This window comes from Podarcis melisellensis, assembly GCF_964234715.1.
Source record: "Podarcis melisellensis genome assembly, chromosome: 16".
Taxonomy (NCBI): Eukaryota; Metazoa; Chordata; class Lepidosauria; order Squamata; family Lacertidae; genus Podarcis; species Podarcis melisellensis.
The window spans coordinates 485,087-491,389 of NC_138533.1; the positions used below are offsets into that span (position 1 = coordinate 485,087).

The window sequence follows — 6,303 nt, forward strand, 5'->3', positions numbered from 1 at the left end:
GAGGCAGCCCTGTGTATCAAATAGGCTTCCTCATCCACAATCAGATCTTGGATGAGGGACGACTGATTCAAGGCCGCTTTGATTGATTGATTGATTGATTCCATGAAATTTATACCCCACCCCTTTTCTGCAAGGGACTCAAGTTGGTGAGAGGTGAGGTTGAGACGCAGTTTTATGGCCAAGTGGGGACCTGGTCTCTCCCAGGTCCCAGTCTGGGACTCTCACCACACCACACCACACTGGCTGCCTTGTGGTAAAATCCTGGCCAAGTTTGCATGTCAAAACTATTTCTTTATTGCATTTATGAACCATTTGCATTTTCCCACCAAGGAGTTCAAAGTAGCTGATGTGGTTCTGGCCTCTCTGCCATTCAACCCAACAACCCTGTGTGATTGGTTAAGCACTGAAGCAATGCTCCCAGAGGGAAGGGCAGAGCCATAAGGATTGTGGCATGCTGCCTCCATGAGGACTAGTGGCATGCTCCAAATGAATAAATAATAATAATAATAATAATAATAATAATAATAATAATAATAATAATAATAATACACCTGAAGGCAGCCCTGTTTAGGGAAGTTTTTAATATTTAACACTGTATTGTTTTTAACACTCGATTGGGAGCCGCCCAGATTTGCTGGGGAAACTCAGCCAGATGAGCGAGGTATAAATAGTAAATTATTATTATTATTATGTACAATCGGTGTACAATGAAATTAACAGTCTCCCCCCCCCCCAAACACTCAATCTCATTGCACTCTGTGCTTGTCGCACAACACACCAACCCCGAAAGTCAGTTGCGCTATATTATTTTCCGTTCAGCAGCCTAACAGCCCATGGATAGAAACTGTTTTTTAGTGAATCGTCCCTGAAAATTTCTCGCTCTCCTAAGGCAACGATCCCTTGCGATGTCATCTAGCGGGCTCAGGGGACAGCCCATGATATCATGTACTGTGTTCACCACCCTCCGTAGAGACTTTCTGTCCGTGGCTGTCAAGCCAACATACCACACTGTGATACAGTATGAGAGGACACTTTCTTTTGTGGAAGGTTATCAGTTGTTGTTTAACATTGTTCTTTCGCAAGACCCTGAGGAAGTGGAGTCTCTGTTGGGCCCTCCTAACCACCTGAGTTACATTGCTTTTCCAAGTGAGGTCTTCACTAAGCTAAACTCCCAGAAATTTAAAGGAGGAGACTCTCTCCACACAACCACCCCTGATATACAACGGGGCAGGTTCCCCTCTCTTCCTCCAAAAGTCCAGCACCATCTCCTTTGTCTTGCTAATATTTAGGTGCAAGGTATTCTCTAGGCACCATGCAGATATTTTTTGAACCTTCTCCCGTATGCTGATTCATCTTCAACTAGAACAAAAAAGTGTCAAAGCTTCTCCTGTTCAATGTTCAGCGTCTCTCTGCAACCCAGAATTCTCTTCTTATATTGAGGCAACATGAATTGGTCCATCGCTGAGACTCCACTGTCACTTGCTCCTAATTTGTTCATAATAAAATATAATAATAATAATAATAATAATAATAATAATAATAATAATAATTACTTATAATAAATTTCCGCAGCCACTCTGGGCGGCTTCCAACAGGGGATTAAAAATACATTAAAACATCAGTCATTTAAAACTTCCCTAAACTTCCCTAAACATTCAGAACACGCCAGGGGAAAGTTCTCAAGGGGAGCAGTTCCCTTTGTGTCATCCTTCCTAGTACCCGGGAAGCTGCCTCCCCTCCAAAAGGAGAAGGCAGAGTTGGAAAAGATTCAGAAAATGATCAAGGGGGTGAAACAGGAAAGGCAGCAGTGTTGGGGGTTTTTTTTATCTCAGAGAAAAGATGAGTAAGAAAGGACACGGTAGAAGCCCATAAGATCCTGCTCAGCACAGAGGAAGCAGACAGGAAATGGTTTTTCTCCCTCTCTCAAGACACCAGAACTCAGGGACTTGCCATGAAGCTGAATATTGGAAGATTCAGGACAGAGAAAATAAAGTCCTTCTTCACACAGTGACTCTGTGGAACTCTCTGTGGCGTTTTCATAGGTAGGAGAGGATATATTAATTGCAATTTATCCCTCCAGGCACTCATGTGTATGGGGGGCGGGGGGCTGAACAGAGTTCAAAAGCCCCACCCTTGGCAGCAAAACTGAAACATGTAGGAATCAGCTGTGAAGGCTTCTTTTAAGTAAGTCCAGCTGCAGAGCAAGTGGACTCCCCCTTTCCTTTAGCCTGCTTAAGAAATCAGGCAACAGACTATGGGAATTAGCTTTAAATATGAATTACTTACTCATAGTCTTGGCTTGGTTCTCAGCTGCAGCATGTTGTGCAATGTCCAGACTACTTACATTCAAAAAGGACTTTCCTTTCATAAACATGTGACTGAGAATAACGTATCTACAATCTCATGCTTATTTGCATTGTTCCTGCACAGGATTCTCCCTATTAACATTTCAGGATCTTCCTCTGTCTGCTTCACTTCACACTGACATGCACTCAGGATCCTGAAGAAACCTCTCTCTCTCTCTCTCTCTCTCTCTCTCTCTCTCTCTCTCTCTCTCTGCCATTCTCCCTCACACACAGAGAGAGAGAAGAGCAGAAAAAGCAGTTAAAAAACAACAGTTGCTGGAATAACAGTCACAACAATGGAATGGAATGCCCTTCTTATGTGACTCACAATCAGCCAGTCACATGAGAGAGCTACAGCCAAGGGGGAAAAATACCATACTGAAAATACTACACAGCAAACATTCCCATTTCAGGGAATTAGATTATCCTTAACATGGCAGCAGTAAAAACGATGGAGGTAAAATGTTTATATTTACAATAGAAACAGCCTCACGCATGGGTCTGGGCTGGAGCCAGTGGACGGCATGTCTATCCTCAAGGCTACTCAAAGGAGGAGAAAGTGGGGGGGGGAGGAACAGGGAATTATATATGCCTTCCCAGGAGAGGAGGAGAAATGACATCACACGGAGCCCTCTCTACCAATTACGTTTCTATGGTCTGAGTCTTTGCCTATCAGCAATACAGCTCTGTGGTCTCCTGCACCTAAACTTACTTAACTGGGAAGAATATATATTGTTGGATTTTGACCCCAACCTCCCACACTCTCCCAGGGGAGCAGTGACAACCAACAACTTGGAGGGCTCTACAAGGGGATGAGTCAAATTCATGGAGGAGTGTCACGGTCTGGTTCACAGGCAGTCGAAGTCCTGGCAGGGGGTGTCAGGACCGGGGGCAAGATGGGGGGTGGGAGCAGGAATGGGGGTCCAGAAGCCAGGAGTCATGAGCCAAGAGTCCAAGGGTCAGAGAGCCGGGAGTCAAGAAGCCGAGGGTCCGAGGGTCAGGAAGCAAGGAGTCAAGGAGTCAAACTCAGCAAGACAGGGAACATGTTGTTGTGGCAAAGAGCCGAAGGGAAATGCTGACCGTATATCCCTTCCCGGCTCTTGCCACCAGGTGCAGTGAGTTACCAAGCGGCCTCACCTGTGCGGCCGCACCTTGCCTCTCCTGAACAAACTTAGGAAGGCCCCAGTCCTGCGAAGCCCTACTGGTCCCAGGCCTGGCTCCTGCACGCACACCTGACATCCCATGAGAGAATGGGCTCTCCTTCCTTGGAGGTTTCTAAGCAGAGGTTGGATGGCCGTCTGACATGGAAGCTTCAGTTGAGATTCCTGCTTTGTAGGGGGCTGGACTAATAGACCACCAGAGGTCCCTCCCAGCTCTATGATTCTGTGTTTCTGAGGGCCACCTGGTCCAACCAACTCCCTGCAGTGCAGAAATGACAGCTGAAGAATACATGACAGGTGGCCCTCCAACGTCCATTTGAAACCTCCAGTGAAGTTGACTCCACCAATGTTCTAGTCCAGTTCACAGGCGAAGTCCCGGCAGCAGACGTTGGGACAGGGGGCAAGATGGCAGGGTGGGAGCAGGAACGGGAGTCCAGAAGCCAGGAAGCCAAGAGTCCGAGGGTCAGAGAGCCGGGAGTCAAGAAGTCAAGGGTCCGAGGTTTAAGAAGCAGGGAGTCACGAAGTCAGGAGTCCGAGGGTCAAGAAGCAAGGAGTCACGAAGTTAGGGGTCTGAGGATTAAGAAGCAGGGAGTCACGAAGTCAGGAGTCCGAGGGTCAAGAAGCAAGGAGTCACGAAGTTGGGGGTCTGAGGATTAAGAAGCAGGGAGTCATGAAGTCAGGCGAAAGGGGGCTATCAATGGTTACTAGCCATGAGGGCTCTGCCCTGTCCCCCCAGTGGGAGGCAGCCATGCTTCTGAATGTCTTTGCTGGAAATGGCAGGAGGGGAGAGTTGCTCATGCGCTCAGGTGCTGATGATGGGCTTCCCACAGGCATCAGGCTGACCACTGTGAGGACAGGAGGCTGGGCTAGATGTGCCCCCTTGGGCCTGATCCAGCTTATTGTGTTCTGATGGTCAGACCTGTCACCATCTGATTCCTGAAGAAGCAGGCAAAGGGCCATCTCCCTTTTTGTTGTTGTTTAGTCGTTTAGTGGTGTCCGTCTCTTCGTGACCCCCTGGACCAGAGCATGCCAGGCCCTCCTGTCTTCCACTGCCTCCCTCATGCTGGTAGTTTTGAGAACACTGTCCCACCATCTCGTCCTCTGTCGTCCCCTTTTCCTTGTGCCCTCCATCTTTCCCAAGATCAGGGTCTTTCCCAGGGAGTCTTCTCTTCTCCTGAGGTGGCCAAAGTCTTGGAGCCTCAGCTTCACGATCTGTCCTTCCAGTGAGCACTCAGGGCTGATTTCCTTAAGGATGGAGAGGTTGGATCTTCTTGCAGTCCATGGGACTCTCAAGAGTCTCCTCCAGCACCAGAATTCAAAAGCACCCATTCTTCAGCAATCAGCCTTTTTTATGGTCCAGCTCTCACTTCCATACATCACTACTGGGAAAACCAGAGCTTTAATGAAACGGACCTTTGTTGGCAAGGTGATGTCTTTGCTTTTTAAGATGCTGTCTAGCATAGGCGCCGACTCCATGGGGCTTGAGGGGGCCCGAGCCCCCTCAAAAATTCGTTTGGGGGGGCTCTGCCCCCCCAATAATCTCCGGCGCCCCTCCAGCAGAGCGCCATCGCCACCCCTCCCCCAGCCCAAAATGCACAGGGAGGGGCGGGCTGCATGCCTCCTGCCCTACCTCCCGAGCAAAGGTAAGGTAAAGGTAAAGGTACCCCTGCCCGTACGGGCCAGTCTTGACAGACTCTGGGGTTGTGCGCCCATCTCACTTAAGAGGCCAGGGGCCAGCGCTGTCCGGAGACACTTCCGGGTCACATGGCCAGTGTGACATCGCTGCTCTGGCGAGCCAGAGCTGCACACGGAAACGCCGTTTACCTTCCCGCTGGTAAGCGGTCCCTATTTATCTACTTGCACCCGGAGGTGCTTTTGAACTGCTAGGTTGGCAGGCGCTGGGACCGAGCAGCGGGAGCGCACCCCGCAGCAGGGATTCGAACCCCCGACCTTTCGATCGGCAAGTCCTAGGCGCTGAGGCTTTAACCCACAGCGCCACCTGTGTCCCTCTTCCCGAGCAAAAGCTCCACCCAATTTCCTTTGGAGCTGATTAATAGGCGCAGCACGCTCTCCCCTATTCGCTCACGAGGAGGCGGCGCCACTTTATTTGCATATTCATGAGCTTATTTATTATTCATGAGCTTTCCCGGCCCCCCCCCCAATATTTTTTATAAGTCCGTGTCCCTGTGTCTAGGTTTGCCATCTCCCTTTAGAGTAGACTAATCCACAAGGCTTACAACTAGAAGAGGGTGTTTTAAGCTCTCTCCGTTGGGTAGCTTAGCAAGGCTTAAGTTTTGCAGATCACAGCTGATGTCAGGCTGATAACAGCAACAGCAACACGCTTTCATCTGCCTGTCACAAGGAGGGTGCAGAACAACATGGGGGTTTGGATAAAAAGGCCTGTGAGGGCACCAATCCCACAAGTGCCCCCATAAGTAAGAGGATGGAGGCTGCCGCAATAGACCTAGAGCACCAACAACGTGCTCTGATCTCTCGGCCATTGAAAATACCCCCACCAGCATTTCCACATGGAAAGCAAAGAGCAGAAACTGTGTCCCTTGCCAGGCGGTGCCTGATATTACACTCACATTTCTGTGAGCCCTGGGGACTCATTGCCACAAGATGTCAAGGTGGTTGATAGACATGGGGAAGGATCGGCGGGGCAGAATTATCAATAGGGGAGATGTTTGGGCTCAGCTCAGCTTGCAGAAGAGGGCTTTGCTTGGAATTAAGGCAGATGGAGAGATGGGCTTTCAGAATAATAATAATAATAATAATAATAATAATAATAATAATAA

At 49.0% G+C, this 6,303-nt stretch overlaps 1 long non-coding RNA gene across 1 annotated transcript; it reads right to left on the reverse strand.

The window, feature by feature from the left end:
• Positions 1–878: 878 nt before the first annotated feature.
• LOC309358806 lies at positions 879–2,640 on the reverse strand. Its single transcript, XR_014163622.1, has 3 exons — positions 2,574–2,640; positions 2,287–2,526; positions 879–1,485 (listed from the first exon to the last, which is right to left on the reverse strand). It is a non-coding gene; the product is annotated as an uncharacterized lncRNA (long non-coding RNA).
• Positions 2,641–6,303: the final 3,663 nt, after the last annotated feature.